Source organism: Crocuta crocuta, unplaced genomic scaffold (genome assembly GCF_008692635.1).
Source record: "Crocuta crocuta isolate KB4526 unplaced genomic scaffold, BGI_CrCroc_1.0 scaffold90, whole genome shotgun sequence".
NCBI lineage: Eukaryota > Metazoa > Chordata > Mammalia > Carnivora > Hyaenidae > Crocuta > Crocuta crocuta.
In genome coordinates this window covers 1,902,999-1,925,212 of record NW_027527449.1, presented here as the reverse complement: position 1 = coordinate 1,925,212, position 22,214 = coordinate 1,902,999, and positions in this window count along the sequence as shown.

Here is a 22,214-nt window from a genome sequence, read left to right as displayed (position 1 = left end):
ACAATGAAAATAGAAACAAAACAACCATTTTCATATATATCTGGGAGAAAGCCGACTGCAAAGTCTATGCAGCAATGCAGGAAATGAGAGCACTAGAATTCAGCACATAGGGATTCTATTCAGATGCTTTCTTGAATTCCTATCAATAAAAAATATAAAAATTAAAACGGAATTAAAGTCAACTTTGAAGTTGAAATAAAGCATAAAATAAATTTGAAATTTAAAGGGACATGAGATGGAATATAAGAAAATGCAAATGAGTATAAACTTTTCTGAGTAATACCAGGGATTAATTTTGCAAAGGAATGTATACGTAATCATGGCTATTTTTGGAGATAAGGGAATGAGGATCAGCGACAATAGAATTTCAGAATTTTGTGTGTAAAAAGGTAGCTTTGGCAGCTGATTTCTAACATCTAGTTCTTCAATATCTATTTAACAAAAGTCACTCTGGTCATTGTTCCCTTATCCCTTAACGTCAGCTCCTTACCCGTGGAAGTATGGGGAAGATAAATATTCTTACACTGAAAAATAAATATACCAAGGACTGGTCATCAGGCCAGAAATTATATATGGTCGAGTACCAGCAGGATGTCCCCATCATCCTACCAGAGTGCCAGCCTGCAGCAATAATTTTCCCAAGACACAGAGATGGTTTTATTGTTTTGCTATCTTTTCTACCATAATCTTGATGAATATTTTTGCCAATTCACATATGTGTGAGCACGGACTCCGGTTCTACTTTTTCAGCTATATACAGTTATTCTAACCTCACACAGTGAACGATTTTGGTTTGGAGCTGCACTTAAAAGCTTAAGGACCCTTAGAAACTCTGCCTTGATCTGCAGTTTGTGGGAGAATACCACAGCTACAACAGGATACAAAACCTAGGCGTCAGGCAAGAAGCGTTACCTCACAACAAATCTAAGAGGTAGGAATTATTATATCAGTTTTGCGACTAAGACTGAGATCAAATACCTGGAAATGGCAAAGGTGCCATTCAAATCTGTTTGTTGACTTTAATGAGAAGTAATGTTACATATAAGCGTTAGTACTTCTGGTTCAACTATATTTTATACAAACTCATTGACTGTGGACTTGAACCCTAATTCTACAAACGTGCTTTGGAATTTGTTTAGAAAAAAATATCTAATAATGTGTTCAACCCCAAAGTAAGTTGAAAACAATCATCTCCAAAATCAATTTTAGACCTTAAAAACTTTGCCCAACATTTGGATATGTAATATATAAAACCTTTTTCTTTTTTCTTTTTTTTTTCAAGTTCATTTCTGGAATGTAGGCTGCAGATAAATGTCATGGTCTCTTTCCTATTTGTAACATATATCCATTGCACATTTTTTCATACTCTATTTTTGGCCAGGAAAATGAAGCTTCCATTTTCTGGGGTTTCCATTATAAATCAATATCCCCACATGAGATGCTGAATTTTAAGAACCCAAGGATTTCCATATTGGCCAGATTCATGGTTCATTCAATCTAGTTAAAGAATTATCTCCCTTTTATGTGAAATCCCACTCTTGACCCGGTATTGCCTACCTTTCTTTTCCTCTCAGAAACCTTCCATTCCCTACTTTTATTTATTTATTTTTTTTTTTACCCATTCTTGGCAGAGGAGCTGAGGGAAGTAAAGAACACTGTGGGAAGGAGAAATCAATACACAAAAAGTAAAAGAACAAAATTTATGAAGAGAGACTAAAAAACGGGGAAAGAAAAAGAACTGAGAAAAGAAAATGGGTATCTAAGGACAGTTCAAGAATGGGAAAACATTGCTACAGTCAATGGCTTATTTTTCATTTTCACTGATTCCAGAAATATGTCCCCATTCTCTCCTGTGTATCTACTTTGACTGATAATACGAAGACAAACACAAACCACTCTGTTTCCTAAAGAAATTTACACAGTGGAAAAACTTAATAGACTACTCAGATTTCCACTAATTCAGGGTGGATTTTTAAGTGTGTGGGCTCTCATTTTCTTATATGACCTCAACCCAAACTAGTGAGTCTCAAAATATCTACCTGAGAAACAGAGAGTCTTTGCATGCTCAGATACTGCACTCCACACACCACCTTCCTTAAGCCCTAAAATATGGGACTCCTCATTATATTAAACATGATATATTGTCAATTGTGGGGAGATTTGAGGGGAAGAGGGCAGAAAAGTATGAGTTACTTATTGGTAAGGAATAAATTCTCAAACTCCCCAAGCTACTTAATTCCCATCCTCTTTTCTCTAGAGGGTTCTAAAGCATTTTAACTGGGAACCTAGTTTTTTGGTCATTTGTTTCCCTAAATGCCAGACTTCACTTGCTTGAATTGTACAAATCTGTGATTCTATCCAAGGCAAACTTCTTAGTTCTTTTGCTGTAACTCTAAGATTTTCCTGATCCCCTCTCCCTTTATATTTTTTCCAACTTTTTTGGGTTGGCCCCTTGATGGCTTCTCTACTAGCTGTGCCTGAGACACCATTTGTAACTCTCTTCTCCCATGGCCAATCAAACAAACAAACAAAAAATACAATATCTATCTTTGCCTTTTGTCTTACATTTCTATCTACCATCTATTGTTCAATTATTTGGGTGAGTAGTGCCATTAGTGTCCTCAGTGTCCAAGGAGATGCAAAGGTTTCAAGGTTATGGAGGAGTAAATGGTGCTACTGGCTTTTGCCAAGATTTTAAAAAGTCAAGATGAGTTTTAATTTTACTACTATCTGCACAGGAGGATAGCTCTGGTCCTCAAATTCACCTATAGGAAACAACTGCTCAAGGAATATATTTGCATGATGACTCATAATGCTAATGTAAATTGTGACCTTTATTAAATGGTCACCCATATGGTCTATTTGTGAAGAAACACAATAAGATACTCAAACTGTAGTTCTGCATTGCTTCACTTGTCTTTCTCAACAAAGGAATGAAGATAGATGAACCGGTGGAATACTTCTGAAAACCCCTGTTTCTCTTCCATTCCATTTGCCTCTGCAATATCGTCAATATTGTAAGAAACTCAACTCCCATATAGCTTGATTGCTTTATTGTCCCTCCCTTCTCTTTTTTTTCCCCCTCTAGATTCTGCCATCTGAGAGTTTACCCAAAATGATGTGACAAGTACTCCCTGGAGGGAGAAGAAAAAACTGAGGAGACAAAGAATCCTCCTTAGCAAATGGGGAAACAGCCAACCTAGAAAAATGCATTCACCAGCATCCTGGTCCGGTCATACAAAGAATTCTCTCTTGTCCTTGCAGTCAATAATGCAGAAGGAAAGACTAGATGTATCCAAGATGTACAATGACTATGTTTCAGCCCATTACATATTGACTTTTCAGTTTTGTTACATGAAACAAAATGCTTCACCCCAAAATGTTGACTTTCAAACAACCTAGGTAACTTTAAGTTGACTTTTCCCTCAGAGGTTAACAGCTATAAGGCAGACTTGACTTATTTACAATGCTAGTGTTGTTTGACTGACTTATTTTATTATATTGGCATACAGACTATTTACATGTTCCCTAACAGTTCACCTGATCCAAAATAGCAGCACTATTGAAGACACCTTAGGAATATTTAGATCACTCATTAAGGATACTAGTACAGAAATTATGAGAAAGCTCAGATACAAATATACAAAATCAGACTGGTCAAGTTTTAAGTAAAATCTGTCTATCACCAAAAACTATGTCCTGAGCTAAGTGTTCAAGTCACGATTTGATATTATTATGAAGAGAAAAACATGGTATGCTTTTGATATAATCCATTAAGAATTTTGTTCTATATCTAAAGGCAAAAACGTTTTCTTTTATGCTCATCTGATGAAAACAAAAGAAACAATTCATATAAATATCTACTAATCTCAGAACCTTAGTATAAGATTTTTAAATGATATGGAATATTATTTCAGTCAGCTATTTTACTACAGTTGTCTGTTGGTCACATGAATGCCGTGAATGATCTGCTTGCCATCACGCAGCTTAAAAAAAATTAACATGTAAGTGAAGAAATCACCTCAACTGGGATTTGAGGACACAACACATCAACAGAGACTATTTTACATTAGCAGGGGTGGGAGGAGGAGGTATAATCAGATGGGAGCAAAAATAAATTCTCCTATGTATCACTTCATTGGACCGCTTCTATGAATGCCAAATTCATAGAAATCCTGGAAATCTTGATAAAGTAAGAAAAGGCGATAAGCTTTTCTTAAACATTAGAGGGAAAAATGTACTTTCAATATACCCATGTTTGAGATTACTCATACTTGCATAATATAGCCCAATGTTTTCTTATGCATTTCTAAGGTTCAATGATTTTAAATGTTTTTGACATTTATTTACTTTTGAGACAGAGAGAAGCAGAGTGTGAGTGGGGGAGGGGCAGAGAGAGAGGGAGACACAGAATCCGAAGCGGGATCCAGGCTCCGAGGCTTTAGCACAGAGTCTGATGCAGGGCTCAAACTCATGAACCATGAGATCATAATCTGAGCTGAAGTCGGATGCCGAACCAACTGAGCCACCCAGCTGCCCCTACTGCTCAATGAATTTTAAATAGATGTCGCTTAATAGTGCAAAAGTCACAAGAGATCTCAGCAGGTAATTACTTCAATGAGAAACAAATATGAAATATTAAATAGACATTTTTATTTATATTTGTATATCAAACTTATTTTACTTTTCAGTTTACTGATAGAGCTTATTCAAATTATAACTAATCAGTGTGAAAGTATAATTATGTCCATTTTGCACAGAGAGGCACTCAACTAACTCTCCCTTCCCAATGATGGTTTGAAACAGCAAAACCTAATGAAAGTCTAGGAAAATGAACTAGGTTATGTCACCATTGTGCTGTGTGTATATGTTGTCATAACTGCCTTATGGTAGCAGAGGTAGGTGAAATCAAGTTTCCTGAAACTTCTTGTGCCAGGTCCAAATAGTAAGATTAAATTACTAGGCTTAAAGTACACAAATATTTCTACAAAATTTATCCCTTCACAAAAACTGTTAGTAAAATGACCCTGAACCAACAAATAAAGTTTGAAATCCGAAGGACCAGTCTGTGTTTTTAAAGTGCCTTGTGCCTCGCTTTGCATTCTATGGAAGTTCAATTAATATTAATGGATGAACGGAATATTTGCTGATTCTATTCTATGGATATTTTGTTAGGGAGGTGGTTAGTTGGCCTGGCAATTTCCTCTCGCACTTCTGATATTTAAATACAGTCTACAGCCAGGTTTATGTTTGTGAAAGTGAAAGGTACTTAAATATACCCAAATATGATGAGGTACTGAATTTTTTCCAAGTTTCCTTTTCTGCATGCATAGTTTCCCTTCATTGCTTCCATTAGAAAAACAAAAACAAAACAAAACAAAAAAAATGAGCTGCAGCTTTAAGCATTGCACATTCCTCAAGTTCCCATAGTTAAAAAACAAAAAAACAAGAAACTTCCTCTTACATAGCAACTGCTTCCCTTGTGGTCACTCACCGATATCTGCAAGGCAAGGTCACTTTTAATGCCATAGAAGATGGAAGAAAAAAAAGTGAAGGAAACTGTTTTTTTCTTCACTGATACTGCCAAACCGATAGCAGACATTGATGTTACAAGAGGGAAAGGTTGGCACAGTCCCTTATTCCCAGCTCTGCCCTAGAAACCATGAAAGGGGGGAAACATTTTTTTTTCCCTACCATGTATACAAAACACAATACAAAATATTAAAATATGTACATCCTTCAAAAGATCATCAGGATTGTTAACATTAGCTTTGAAAACAGTTTTCTGAAACATAACTTAAAATACCAAGATTCCGAAAAAGCCTTAGACTCCGAACATACTTCTGTAAAATTAATTAATCACTTTGAGGATTTAGCAGGAGGAAATGGCCATAAACATCTTATATGCTCAGCTGGTGGTAGAAGGTAGGCGGCAATGACAATTTTGTTTAAAAATGGAAAGAGAAGGGAAGAGACTGAGATTTGGAATAAAGATATATATGCTTGGGACAAGCAGAAAGAACATTTTATATCTACATGTGGCCTACAGAGAAGCAGAAGAGGGAAAAGGTGAAAGATTAATGAGGGGGATTTTTTTTTTTTTGCATTTTCTATCATCTATGTGAATTATTACCTAGATGCCTGATATGTCCTAAAAGAAAAACTGTGATGAATAAATAAACAGCTCTCGAAATCTTCAATAGGGTGCTTTACCTTGCAGGGAATATTATCATTGGCTTTTGATACAATTTCTGCTGCAGGGAAAGACTTTCAAAGCTCAGAATGCTGAAGGATTGCCAGGCGCTCAAAGACCCCCTGCCGAGCGCGTCAAACTAAGAAATCTCTCTGAACTTGTCGAATTAAAAGTCATCTCTCTCTCTCTGCAACCCCTGCGTGAGCTGGGAAGCTCTGTCCTCATTTTTTAGGCCCCTCTATGATAAACAAATGGAGCCTAGAGCATCTTTATTCTTTACAGCCATGCAATTAAAATTCTTTTAAAAAATGTAATTGAAGGCAATGAATTTCAAAAGGAACTTCTAGTTAACAATGAGAGCAAACAGTTTGAGAGCACCACATTCAATTGTGTTTCAAAGGTAAAAGCAAAATAGCTTGTTAAGAACCAGAGAAGTGTCCTTTTTTAATTTTTATTATTTTGATTGTACATCAAGAGGTTGTTCTAAACTTAAACATCTCAGCAGGATTTATGGGTTCCGGAATGTCATAAGACTTAATTACTCAGACTGCAAAGAGGAGCACGCTATTAAAATATGAACAAAGCCATATGTGATCCCTGGTCGCTGTAAATCATTATTTATCTATCCCCCCCACAAATTAAAGAAGTTTAATCTGTGTTTGCATTTTTAGGCACCACACTGTACATCCTTTTTCCCATGTATGGTGTGTTCATAACATCAACACCATCATAACAATTTGGTAAGTCCCTTATTTATTGTATTGACAGATCATTACTACCATAAATGAATGCAGTAACACTTTCAAAGTCCTTTGTTAATTAGCTAAAATGAGAAAAGCATTTTGAGTCTTTTAGAAAAACAGAATGGGAATGAATAATCAGTTTCAAGTGTCATAGAATTATTTAAAAAAAAAGTGTTACATGAGATTCTTGGGGAAGAATTTCTCAAGATCCTGTGCTCCTTGGTTCACATCTTTATAAGAAAGTATTTATATTGGTGTCATTAATTGCTCCCTAGTGTCTGAAATACACTCTTTGATTAGGTAGGTGTGAGAAGGGGAATGGATGTTGAACATTTTGTCATTACCCACTGAATGAGGGGTTGAAGGTGTGTGTGTGTGTATGTGTGTGTGTGTGTGTGTGTGTGTGTGTGTGTGATTTTTAAATGCAGGCTTTCTTTGTAGGACTTATCCTGCTTCCCAAATAGACACTGTTGATCAAGGCAAGAGCATAGTCAATGTTTTAAGCCTGAGTATTTTGTAGTATATCATTACCAGGAATATGTACCAGCTTCGTTTGAATGAGCATATTTTGTGGCACAATTTTCTTTTACTTACTTTAAATGCTAGGTGGTGTTTAAAGTAGGAAATATCTGGGGTGCCTTGGTCTGGCTCATGATTGTGAGATCAAGCTCCACGTCAACCTCTGTGCTAACAGCTCAGAGCCTGCTTGGGATTCTCTGTCTCCCTTTCTCTCTGCCCCTTTCCAGCTTGCACTCCCTCCTTCCTTCAAAATAAAGTAATTAACTAAAAAAAAAAAAAAAAAAAGTACAAAGTATTCAAACAGAGAGGAATGGGGCCAGGGAGATATGTCATAAAAGGAGGCAAAAGAAGTAGTGGATAATCATCAGGGAGTCTTGGAAGTCACAAGCTGCCTTTGAAGAAGGAAGGGGCATCACTTGTGGAAGATACTGAAGAGAGCCTGGGACCCAGACTAAGAAAGGTGGTGGAATCTGCTGATGAACAGCTTATTGGTTAAGGAGGAAACATGTGACTGAAGGGTTTATGGATAAAATGCTTTCAGAAATACAGACAATGAGAACATTGGGGCTAATTTGGAGTATTTTTAGTAAAGTGAAGAACCATTATTTAGCTGGTAGAGAAAACAAGGAGATTTAATGTGGTTTCATTTTTGTTTTTAAACATACTGAAAATGGGAAGAGAACTGAAGACACCAGGTCCCAGAAGAAGAAGATGAACAGAGGTGAAACTCCAGGAGAAAAAGCAAGTCTGTTCAAGGATACGTTTGGAGATCCAAAGCTAACTTTGTAAAGAGGCAAGAGCTTTTTGGTTCATCTTAGTCTAGCAGGAAAATAGGACATTAACATGAAGAAAAAACCTAGACTTCAGCACCTTGAGCAGTATTTCAAGTAAACGATTCAACAAATGAATTAATGCAAAAAGTCGATTTTAACGATGCAATAAAAATTTGATATTTTGAGTTTTAAATAAAGTCAACTGGGCAATTGAACCTGATTAAGCACTAGAAATAGGCAAGAAGATTTTCCTAACATAAAGAAATATAAACACTGTCTCATTGTTCAAGGTCAATTACTGGCAACAGTTGGAATATTCTGATAGTAAGACATAAACTAATTTCAAATTTTCTTACACAGTCTCCGGGTTATTCCTGTTCCCCATTTGATTTAAGCTTGCTTTTTATGATATGGAACTATACATTTAAAGTGCCTTGAGTTTTCCTTTCATTTTAAAGAATGCAAATATGTTAAGGCCACAACAAACTCATTTTTCTGCTTGAAAAAAATCAAGTAAGACACATAATGTCGAGCTATCTATTTAAAGGAAAACTGTAATCTATTCAGAAGACCTTGCTGATCCATCTCATACCTTAACCCATTTCAGAAGACTTCCCCAGAAGCTCTTCCCTAAGATATGTATGTTCTTCAATCAGAACAAAGAGGGATCTCATTTTCTGATATTGCAGTAAAACGTAAGTATAGCCCTCTGGGTTAAATTATGTGAAAATACTTTCTTTGAAAAAGGATTCAGGGAAAAGCAAGCAGAATTGAAATTGACTTGGATATCTGAGCCCCATTTACAATGCTCTGTGGGTCATAACCAATGGTCTCACTTGATTTTACTTACCCTCCTCCCCTGTCCCATTTTGTTTTTAATGTGTGGGTTTGGAACAAGTGTGATTAGAACAAGTACCCGTTACAACATTCTTCGCTATGAATTAAGGATGAGGGATTAGACATAATAGTGACGACTACAACATAATCTATAGCCCATGTTGCATTAAAGTTCCCAAATTATGTGCTTCAGTCATACTGCTAACACTTGGAACAGCTTTTGGTATGATGTCTATTTGTCAAGGTATAAATGTATGGGTGTGGTTGGTGATTGTTTAAACAAATAAGGGACTGTTTCATTACTGAAGCATTGTGTTTGTTGTAATAAATTGATCCCCTCCAAAATGGAGGAGGAATTAGGAATCTGTCATTCATTTTAGTAAAAACATATAGTATATGGAGCAACTATAATGTACTAAAGGTTTTGCAAAGCGCTGGGGAATGCAAAGATGGTTCCTCTCTTTTTTAAATTTATTTTTTAATATTTACTTATTATTTTTTTAAGAGAGAGACAGAGACAGAGACAGACAGACAGACAACATGAGTGGGGGAGGGGTAGAGAGAAAGGGATAGAGAGATTCCCAAACAGGCTCCACACTGCCAGCACAGAGCCCAATATAGGGCTCAAACTCAAGAATCCTGAGATCATGACCTGAGCCGAAATCAAGAACTGGAGGCTTCACTGACTGAGCCACCCAGGTGCCCCATAATGATTTCTTTTTAAATAACTTATCAATTAGCCTTGGACTGACTTTTTCTGTATTTCAGTTTTTATATGTGGCATTGTGTGAGGGACATTTATCATTACATTCAGGACCCTAGACTTTGGACTATTTTCCACATTGGAGAGAACTTCTGATTTACAAGTTTTGGCAGAAGACACACTTCATGGGTGCTAAAATATGCCCATGGCAGCCATGGAGGTGTACCACTTAGATCTCCATTCAAAAGAGCTGTCTATGTCAAGCTACAGTATAGCTAATAAGCCTCCAGCTTTTGCAAACATGGGATTCACACAGCGTTCACACCCAGACCACGCTCTCCCTGGACTGCTCCTATGCCTGACCACAGTGGAATTTCTGCAGGCTGGATCTTTCTACCCAACTGCGATGCCTCAAAGGAGTGCCCTTTGCTCTATGGCTCTCTGTCAGCCTAGCAGGGATGGTCTTAGAGCTGCAAGGATGGAGAGGCTCATCCTACCCAATCCTCCTGTCTCCATACTCTCCTTTCTCTTTGTATCTGTCCAGCTTACATCACAGTCTCAATGCTCTCTGCCCCCTCCTGCCTTCTTTCCCCTTTGTTCTCCACTAATATTTTCCTTGATAAATCTTTTGCACACATAATTCCATTCTGTCATCCATGTCCTGGAAGATCCAAACGAATACCAATCCTCAAGCATGTGCTTGATACATAGGGTTTTATTTTCCCCTCAGAGAGGGTCAATGCATTTCATTAGGGAGGCCTGCCTTAAAATGTACACAAGCAGAGGTGGGTTCCAGCTTCACGCTCTTCCTATGATAAGAAATTACGAAGAGCCAAAATCAATAAATCTGTTCCAAATGCAAATAGTTGGTTGTAGTCCAGGCAAAATACACAGAGCCAAAATTAAATGCCACTGCAATATCTGGAAAGCTTCCTTCACTGAAATAGCCATTCTTTTTTCAGAAATTCAATGAGGAGAAGTGTAAAAAATGCCAGTGGCATAAACCAAGAAATAAAAAGTCACAATGCATGGAACTTTTGCTTGTCCTTCATGTTTCATGTAGTTGAACTATTCTCTCCCATTACTAATTTGTTCATAACTTAGTGGATTCCATGTGATTCTATAAAATAGAATCTGGGATGTCGGGAGCGCCTCTCATTTCTCAGCTTCAGCTACCTACTGATGCTCGCTCAGATACTTCCAATAATGATCTTGTAAACAGGGTCATGGGACTAACTTATAATATAACACTAGTTCATTAGACCCACTCTGTTCACAAGTCTGAGAGGTACCACCGGACAGTAGGAAGATTAAAGAACACTATTTTATACTTAAAATTCCTATGGCAACTCTTTAAGTCAGTCTTCCATTCATCTATCTGTTTATGTATCTATGGGCATTTTGGAAGCAGTGTACAATATAAGAACCAACATAACAGGTAATGACCTTCAAAGGGATCCTGCAGGTAAGAGGGCACTAAATGAACCTGTGCCGGAAGGTCTTGAATAGGAACTCATGGTGTCTGATAAGAAATGGTTAGAATCAGTGTCCCCAAAAAATGATGATATAGGAGCATTATAATAGGCAGCTTCTTCACCCTCTATTCTATAGATTGATATACCCAGGAATTTAGATGCAGGGTTTCTCAGAGATGTTTGACATTTTTTAATGTTTTATTTATTTCTGAGAGAGAGAGAGAGATTGAGAGAGAGAGAGAGATTGAGAGAGAGAGAGAGAGAGATAGCATGAGCAGAGGAGGATCAGAGAAAGAGAGAGAGATATAGAACCTGAAGCAGGCTCCAGGCTCTGAGCTAGCTGTAAGCACAGAGTCCGACGTGAGGCTCAAACCCACAGACCGCGAGATCATGACCTGAGCCTAAGTCGGTTGCTTAACTGACTGAGCCCCCCAGGCCCCCCAGGGATGTTTGACATCTTAAGAACCCACCAGCAGGCCAACCCAAATCCAATAATAGAAGAAAATGATTTAGACTATTGAGATTAATACATGTAGGCTTTTATTCCATATCACATCCTAAGTAGAACATGGAGGTAACTTGGGCAACTGCCTTCTTGTTACATGGCATCGTGCTCTGTGGATGTAGGTACGGGTCTGCCATCCCCTCCTTCTGCCTACTCTGAGTCTGTTACTTTGCCACAAACTCAGGAAGCATTTTGAGGATTCTGAGACCTCGTGACATTCATGTAGTTGTGAGCATCATTAGGGATCTGGGAATCTCTTACATATATTTCCAACTTTGTGAATGAAAACAAACAAACAAAAAACTTAACCAGCTGCTAAGGTGGTTTGTGTGCACACAGTTTGTGTTACAAGGTAGTAGGCTCACTGGCTAGGTGGTACTACACCCCCAGGCCGGGTTACTGCAGATGACGTATGGACTCTTTGAGTGTGTATTGTGGAATGATACTGTTAGTGCATCTGCTGTGCTCTCAGAAGACAGGCATGACACGCTAGAACACATTAGACCCATGGTATCTCTTTCATATGGTTGATGAGAGGACCCAATGAGTTAGCAGAAACAATGACTTAAAACAATGTATACCCTGCAATCGGTAGAATTCTATATATTATAGAATATAAGGCAGGAAAACACTCAGTAAATATCAGTATTTATCTTGATAGAGTTAAAAAAAAATAATGTCGGGGATTAATACCCAAGGCTATCTCACGGAAGCAAAGCGATGCTGATGGTTCTGAGCCAAGAGAGGAGATTATTGAGTGAGGCAAAGATATAAGCTCAGAGACAAGGCACTTAGGAACAATAACCTATAAAAGGTGACAATCCAAGGACTGCAAGATGGAAAACAGACTCTCTGAGGGCTTCTCTGGCCTCTGTGTGGTTGAAGAGGAAGAGGGATAAGTTAGAAAGAGATTGGTTTGGAGCTAGAATAGTTCATAGAAACTGGGTTCCCCAGGGACACATGCAGATCAAATCAAATATGCAAGGGAAGGGCAAAACTACAAGCTTTCCAAGGCAATAGTGGTTCATACAGTCAAATGATTTTGAATTGTGAGGAAAGGTGATGGGATGAGAAAGCCCAGGGGCTAGTGATCCAGGCAAGGATCTAGGCTTCTACCGATTGAAGTCTGGCAAGGATGTGCAGTCTGTCAGAACATTAGGCAAGCAGGTGGGTCCTGATTTATGCTCAAAACTTTCATCTCTCTATAATTCCCTACGGTACTTAAAACTTTCAATGCCTCATAGAGAGTCTCCTCTAATAAGTATTGGTTGATAGAAATAGATTTTCTTATGAAGTTGACCCAAATATCTTCCCATTGATGCTGTGTATGGACAAACATGTTCATGTAAGTATGGGCATAATATAATGTTTTGGTTATATTAATAAAATTCTGGTTATTATAGAAAAAGGCAGGAAAACTTATAGAAGACTTTGTATCTTAAGACATGGCATACCATTAATGTATAGACAGTGAGATAAAACATAGGTTTGGATACTATCCTTTAGTCTTTAAAAGAATTTAGATAAGTTCATATAATTTCTATAGAGTCTCTTCATCTGTGACACGGAGATAATAGTACTGACTATGGATCACTGGAAAAAATAATTAAAATAAGGTATGTAAGTCATTTTTAACAGTATGGTGGTGTGGTGACTTTTCTTTTTAATCTTGGTTTTATGCTAATGTTTACAATGAATGAATTTATCCCCAGATTAAGGAATGTTCACTATAGAATCTTGTCAGTCCTTCTAGAGTATATATAAGTTCATCAGATATGGTAAAAATCATAGGGCTCTTCCCAAAGTATTTCTACTAGACCAGAATCAACAGACTATGGCCCATAAGCCAAATCTAGGCTACCTCCTGCTTTGTAAATAAAGTTTTATTGGAACACAGTAACACACTCTTGTGAACATGTTGTTTATGGCTACATTTGTACTATAACAGCAGAGCTGAGTGGTTCTAAAAAAAGACAGACTGGGAAATAAAGTTTTTTTACATAAAAGTTTACTGATCCCTCTATTACACTGTCAGACTTAGATTTGAAAGAAAATCCACTGGTTGATAAAATAATTTTAAAAAAACCCACCATATACACTATACGGCATAAATCCATAAATACAATGCAAGTAACATTGGATGGATGAGACATAAACTAGAATTATATGAAATATATGATTTATCAGTTAAATATAATGCCTATCAAATGTCCAGCTCAACATAACTACAATATTTATAGACATACTATTCAATTACATTTTCTAACTGATTGTAGTAACTCAATAGTTCACTAGAAAATCATAGAATTGGAAAATTATAACTCAAAGTGAAAGGAATTCTACAGCATGGCACAGACATGATCTGCATTAAATGCAATTTATTTTTAAAGCTGCTGTCGAAGTCAGAGCGGCTGCCGCATCAATGTCGGCTTCAGGATCACACACAGAGAGTGCAGGATCCATGTTCCTGATCAGTTGCAGCAGACAGGAACTGTAGCACATCAGTGCAGAGTGTGGGCTTATGGGCTCTGAGTAATGCCACTCTCTTTATTTCTTTTACTTTTCAAGGCTGGAGAATGAGGGTAGCTGCTTTCTGCAATTGCTTATATCCAGGTAACACCAACATCTTTCCTTCCCTCCTGTAGGTTTTCCAACAGTTTTGGAACAAATCCCTGTATTAAATTCTTCTCTGTGTGAAATATATGGGGTCTATTCTGTTTTCCATACTGAATCTCAACTGCTAGAATATTTCCTATCAGAAGTAGGTACACTTGAATTTGTGAAAGATACAATGATACTTAGCCAATATCACTGGCATTTCTGTGTCCACCTATGGAGGCATGTGCAGAGGAACTATGGTCAAGGAGGGCAAATCCACAGACAAAATTAAAGGCAATGGATCCAATGTAAACAATCTGCCATCATGTGACTGGCTGGTCTCTGTAGATAATACCCTCTACTATTGGTCATGACTGCTTCTGCTTTGCAACTTGGGGACAGCTCAGCAATGCCTGCTGGGTTATCTTTGGTGACAGCAAGTTGTCCTTTAACATCTACTTACGCAAGTCTCTGTATTAAATCTCCACTGCTGATGCGGCTAATATTGTCTTTTGAAAATTCATGTCCACCTGGAACTTGTGAATGTGACTTTTTCGGAAATAAAGTCTTTGCTGATATAACCACTTGAAGATTAGATTAGGTGCTCAATGCAGTTAACTGTTGCCACTTTAAGAAGTGGGGAATTTGGTCACAGATACACACAACTAAGGAGAATGCTAAGTGACAATGGAGGTAGAGATCTGAGTGACACATCTACACACCAAGGAATGCCACATATTTCCAACAACCACCAGAAGCTAGGGAGAGGCAAGGAAGGATTTTCCAGACTCCTAAGAGGAAGGCTGGCTCTACTGAAGAGCTCTATTTCACTCTTCAACCTCCACAACTGTGAGAGTGTAAATTTATGTTGTTTTAAGTTTGTGGTAGTTGGTTGTAGCAGCCACGGGAAATAAATATAGCCTCTTGGTTGGACACTTCTGGAGAACTTTTGTCTTTTTAAATTAGGTACTGTCTTAGTTCATTTGGGCTGTTAGAAAACCCCAGACTGGGTGGCTTAAACAGCAAGCATTTATCGCAGTTCTGGAAACTGAGAAGTAGAAGACCAAGGCCTCGGCAGAGTTGGTGTCTGGCGAGGGCTCTGTTTCCTGGTTTGCAGACACCTCTCTTTTCACATGTCTTCGTGTGGAGGAAATGAAGAGGAAACACTCTGGATTATCTATTATTTTTTTTTATATTTTTTTTTATTTATTTCTAGAAGAGAGAGAGAGACAGCGTGAGCAGGGGAGGTTTAGAGAGAGAGGGAGTCACAGACTGAAACAGGCTCCAGGCTCTGAGCTGGCAGTCAGCACAGAGCCCGACGCGGGGCTCGAACCCACGAACCGTGAGATCATGACCCAAGCGAAAGTCGGACGCTTAACCGACTAAGCCACCCAGGCGCCCCTGGATTATCTATTATAAGGGCACCAATCCCATTCATGAGGGCTCCACCCTTATGACCTAATCACCTCCCAAAGAACCCGCCTCCTTAGACCATCGCAATGGGGACAGGTTTCAATGGGGACAGATTTCAAGGTATGAATTTGGGGTTGGGGCAGAAACACTGAGTCTATAACAGATACTAACACAGACAGGCTTCCCTTTACAAGTAGCCTATAACTATAATACACAATTTACAATAAGACCAAAGAAAAACTATCTTCTGACCAGGCCAACACATACTAAATCTGTATATTATTCCGTCACTTTGCCTGTATGTGTGGCAAAGGTCATGGTCTCTAGAGCCCAGCTGCACTGGATTAAATCTAGGTCTGAGTAGCCTCTGTGTGCTTCCGTTTTATTATTTGCGTAATAAGGCAAAAAAAGGTACCTGCCTCACAGAATTGTGAACATTTAATGGTTATCTCAGTGGAAGTGCTAGTTGACACAGTTTGTTGCCATCAACATACTGTTTTCGTGGAAACGCCATCCACTGCTTGAATTTTGTATTCTCGCTCTTTTCAAATGGACATATACACAAAATATATGTCCATTTAATCAAATTAGCAATATGGTGAGTGTCACATATTTCTACAGTGTGCTCACCCAAGGAAGATCAGCAATGAAACCATTCTGAAATGATACACCCTAAATGAGACCATTTTTTTAAATATCAAAACTCAGGGGCACCTGGGTGGCTCAGTCGGTTAAGCATCCAACTTCAGCTCAGGTCGTGATCTCATGGTTCCTGGGTTTGAACCCCGGTCGGTCTCTGTGCTGACTGCCAGCTCAGAGCCTGGAGCCTGTCTTCAGAATCTGTGTCTCCCTCTCTCTCTGACTCTCCCCTGCTCATGCTGCCTCTCTCTCTCTCTCTTTCTCTCTCTCAGAAATAAAACATTAAAAAAATAGAAAAATAAATATCAAAACGCAGTGCCAGTATTAAAACTCAGTGCAACACAGTTCTGTGTTATGCTTTTAGTTCTCTTTTATCAGGTCCTCGTTCAAAGCTATTAAGTTTTAACATGGTATCAGAACTTTATAATCATCTTGCATTTTATCAATTCCATTCACATTTGAACCATTCTGAAGTGAGAAGAAAAGAAAACATTTTTGCTCCATTACTATAAATGCTAAAATATGTTATCTTCAAAACTGCAATTAGCTGCCAGAAGAAGTGTGTCACTAAAATCGAGCCTAGGTATTATTGGGCAAAACAACAACTATTTAACGGTTTCATTTGGATTCAATAATTAGCAAAACCCTTTATTTACGTTAAGCTTTTGAAGAGTTAAGCTAAGAAAAGAAAAGAAAAAAAGTCATACAGATGAGCTCCACTTTCCAAAGGCACAGATGAGAGGGAGAATGAATGGGTGACTGAAAACCTCAGGCCTCCGTGGAAGACCTGAGCAAGCTCGTAGTTCAGGGATCATTTTGACAGAACTGAATAAACCACTCAGGATCCTTTGTCATCCATGACTGAGAAAGGCAAGTTTTCTCTCCATTTTTTTCCTGACTGCATTCATCCTGTAGTTTCTAAGGTTTAGAGTTCAACTCAACCGGCCAGAAGGTGCGTGCCTATGTTTTCACAGAGATCAGAAATGTGTTCTACATGAACTTTTTGGTTTTGATGAATTGATCAAGAGCGTATATGAAAACAGAAACGAGTTCCTTGCTGAGTCCAATGTTACCTCTTCCTTGCTCTTTAGCAAACATCCCCTGGGTCCACCTGCCATTAGCATAGCACCTAGACCACTGTCAAGGTACGTGGCCACTAAGGAGACTCTTGCTTAAAACAGCTGAAGCCAGCTCTGTGGCAATCTAGGTTATTAAAGCTCTGGGAGGCCAATTGCCTCCAGGATTGACCTGGTGCAAAACTAATCAAGATGGTTAAGGCCATTTAAATTCCAACATTCAATATGATGGATATAGAATTATTCTACTTTTGTTTTTCTTTAAAATAAAAAGTTTCATTTTTAAATTTTTATTTTTAAAGATGTTATTTTTAAAATATTTATTTATTTATTTATTTATTTATTTATTTATTTATTTATTTAGAGAAAGAGACAGCACAAGTGGGAGACGGACAGATAGAGAGGGAGAGAGTCCCAAGGTGTTGCCACACTGTCAGTACAGAGCCCACGCGGGGCTCAAACTCCCAGAACCAGGAAACCATGACCTGAGCCCAAACCAAGAGTTGGATACTTAACAGACTGAGCCATCATGGTGCCCCTAAAGATTTTATTTTTAAGTAATGTCTCCATGCAACGTGGGGCTGGAACTCACAACCTCGAGATCAAGAGTCACATGCTCTACCAGGTGAGCCAGGCAGGTGCCCCCTACTCTACTTCAATTTCCATAAAGAGACATATTTCAGTTATCCATATACCTTATTTTGGGGGTATTGGTGTGTTTGTTGTATTTTTGTTAGCAAATACTTTCTCTTTGCTATGCATGTAAGATTTTCTTGGCATTGATGCCACCCATCTATAATAGTCATTATTTTATGAAGAATACCCTGAGGATGCCTACAATGCATCCTAGGTGCATTGCAATGTGGAGTTGTAATACCTGAACACCTAGCTCTAATACTGCCATGGGTGATCCTGTAAGTCTCTAGCATCTCAGGATCCTGGCTTATCTAAACATGATATATCTAAGCCACAAGGCTTCATATGTCCCTGCCATGTGTACTGTTTTCTGATTCTGTGATTCGATTCTTAAAGAATGTCTTTAACTGTTCTATTCAGCAATTTTCCACCATTTTCTTAATTCATTTCATAGGTGAGTTCGGTTTAGGGTTAAAGATGTTACTGAACGAGGGATTAGTAGATTAGAGAATCCAGACAACAGCTGAAGATTGTATTTAAAATAAACTGTAGCCCCACTGAAAACAAACACAAGGCAAAACACCAGTCAAGAAGATTGTGACTAGGGCGCCTGGGTGGCTTAGTTGGTTAAGCGTCCAACTTTCGCTTAGGTCATGATCTCGCGGTTCGTGGGTTCGGGCCCCGCGTCAGGCTGTGCTGACTGCCAGCTCAGAGCCTGGAGCCTGTTTCAGTCTGTGACTTCCTCTCTCTCTGACCCTCCCCTGCTCACGCTGTCTCTCTCTCTCTGTCCTAGAAATAAATAAAACATTAAAAAAAAGAAGAAGAAGAAGAAGATTGTGACCATGCTTGCAAAAAGGAGGGGGCAGGCCCTAAGAGTAAAACTAAAAAAGGGTGAGAAAACCACCCTTCATGAAATACAGAAGGGGAAGAAAATGAAGCTGAGAGAAAAATGAATGAAAGGAAGGCGATTTATAATGATTTTTTTAAGTTTATTTATTTCAAGTCAGGGAGGGGCAAAGACGGGGAGAGAATGCATCTCAAGCAGGCTCTGTGTTGTCGGCACAGAGCCTGATGCAGGGGTTTCATCGCATGAACTGAGAGATCATGACTGGAGCAGAAATCAAGAGTTGTATGTTAAACTGACTGAAGCCCCAGAAGCCCCAGAGGGAAGACAATTTAAGGAGATGGTGGTAGATTTTTAAAAGACAGCCCAATGAGCAATGCAATTTACACTTCCAAATAGTGTTTTTTCAGTTATATAAAAGAAGCCTCACATTTTGAAAAGTCACATGTAATGCAGTCACTATGAGTAAAGGAAGCAAGCAGAGTGGCTGTTTCAGTTTGATTTATTCTTGAAAATTTATCAGAGATAAAAGAAGGAAAAAGAGGTGAGTTTCCATTCCTTAAGTGTTCCTGAAAAGGCTCTTGTTATTTTTCATCTAAAGTGAAACACATTTTACATATCGCTTTCTGTTTTATATGGAGTCCAGGTGGCACTGAACACTCATCAGTCACAGAAGGGTCTCAACAGTGAATGTGTCTTTCTCTATGCAATTATATATTCCTGCTTCACTTTACGTGAAGTACAGTTTGTTACACAACGTGGTGAACCAGAGTCCAACCACTAGAGGCTGATTTGTAAATAATATTGTGGAAAGGGTAGAAAGATTGGAGTCCTGCCCTCAACTGCTGTTTGGTGACTATGCCATCTTTGGCAAATCTGTGACTCTTCGTTTCATTATATAAAATATTCACATGGTGTATCTCACAGGATTACTGTGACAGTTAAGGGGGATAGTTATACACTACTCTAGATTAAGAATTGATTTTTGGATGTTTGAAAGCTGATGGGAAGGAATCAAATCACTAGGGAAGGAGAAACATTGAGAACACAATGGCCAGAGGGTCTGGGGGCCAAACTACAATTTCTGACAAGGCAATTAAGGAATGGCATTCAGACTGCAAGACGGTGAGACTCATCTTCTCTTGGGTGAAAGGCCTATAGGAAGGAGAACAGAGTGGGTTCAGGAAAGCCCGTGATTTGGTGACACAGATTTTCCTCCATCAGAACATGGCTGGGATCGTAGGAAACCGGGCTACTGACTATATGCCCACAGTGTAGGGCTATGAACATACTAAGGAGAAACTGAGAGTGAGGTCTGAATTCACACAGCATTGAAATCAATGCCAACAGGATGCTTATGAAAAAAGGAGAAGTTTAAGGCACAGCAAGGTACCCTTGAAGACACCCCGAATGCTTTTCCGCAATCTATCACTGATTTGGCACCTGAAGCTTAAAACTTAGCTCACACATATATACCTATGTCTTCAATCGTAAAACGAGAACGATATTAACTGCTTCTACTTACTATGTTATGTGATAATTGAAGACAATGGAAAGTTTTCTCACAAGAAAAAAAAATAGGGAAGTTATGGAAATTGAAGCTTTTTACAGTCAGATTAATACTTCTGTAAAACTAAAAGAGGTATCAGGTCAGAAGTTGTACTGGGGATTCACAAAGATTCTGACTTGAGACTTCTACAGAAAAGCAAGCTTCCTAAGGTAGGGCTTCCAGTAAGCCTAGGCAAGGTGAGGTAGGTGTGTGAGATAATGGGATTCTTCAGAGTTGAGAATACTTTGAAATAATTCAAAAGGGTAAAACACGTAAGTGATGGAAAGTGATTCATTTAAATACCATCAAGAGCTATGCCCCGATTGAGAATATAAACAGATCTGTGGCCAACCATTTGAGGTCGATTTGAGTCTCTTTGGAACTCTTCCTTTCTGAGAGGCAATAAATAGTCCTGAAAATAGATTTCTTAATATATTCCCTCTAAAGAATACTTGCACTTGAGGGAAATTTCCCTCGGTCATATTCAAGCCTGACGCTTGGTTCTTTGAGAAAAGTGATAAGCAGGTGCTCCCTGCTTGTAAAGTGGCCACATTCAAAAACGATGGCATCATGCAGATGTGCTACAAGGAAGCTCGTTTCACACTGTAAATACGAGGAACCGAGGCTGACACAGACTGAGTCTAGCAAGAAAACACACTGAGTTTCTGAGACAAAGTGTTTGCAGTTCCTCACAGGCTATTAATATAATTCATTGTGAAATAATACTGCATAATTCATAATAAAAATGGCCCTGAACAGTGGCAGTTAAAAAAAAAAAGTATTAAACATGCTCTTGCCAAAAACAATCTCTGAAGACAGAAATAAACCTTGTAATAACCTGGAAATGTTATCGAACCGGCCTCAAAAGGTAAAGATGATGCTTTTTCTGCTGTCACACAAATGCCCCCTTACCATACTCATACCTGAATGGTGTCTCCCTTTAAAATGGTTCTATTCTTAACATAAAATAGAGACTTTCAAACTGGCTTCCTCGCTCTCAGATTGGGTTGTAATAACCTAGTAGAGAGAAAATGCATCGGTCAATACGGAAACTAACTTTTTGCTCTGAATATATTTATTCCTTCGAAATTCTGAAGATGCGAATATTGAATGTGATTAGAAATTTGACAACAATGCAAGTCAGTCCCAATGGTACAAGTAAATGTAAGCAACAAATTAAATCATCGCAGAAAATTACTTTCTGCCTCAGTTAAATAGGCTAGGCCAGATATCTTTAACAATGCAGAAGCATATTGAAAAAAATTATCATAATTCTTCACTGCTCTTCCTAAGCACACATGGAAAACTTTTCTGAAAAGGGAGTTTCTTATCTGAAATTATGGGATGAAAGCGATGACAAGAATCAGGTTTGGTTCCTAGCACTCTGGTTGTTGTGGCCTGCAGCTAATTTCTCAGGGAGGAGCCCCACTGCCTTCTCTCCTGCCCCCTAGCAAGAAGACACACTGAGTTTGCAACACACTTTGCAACAACTCTGAGTATCTTCTGAGTATTTTCAGAGGCCAATTAGTGAGGAAGGGTAGAGGAGAGTGAGTTGCCAATAAATTACCTCTTTAACCTTTCAAGTTGATATCAATATCAAATATTATTTAAGGACCAAACAGTGTGCGCAGGGAGCAATACACTTTTTTTTTCTCCAAAGGCTCATAGAAATATAAATTAGGTTAAGAAAGGCAAACCTAAGGGGTACAGA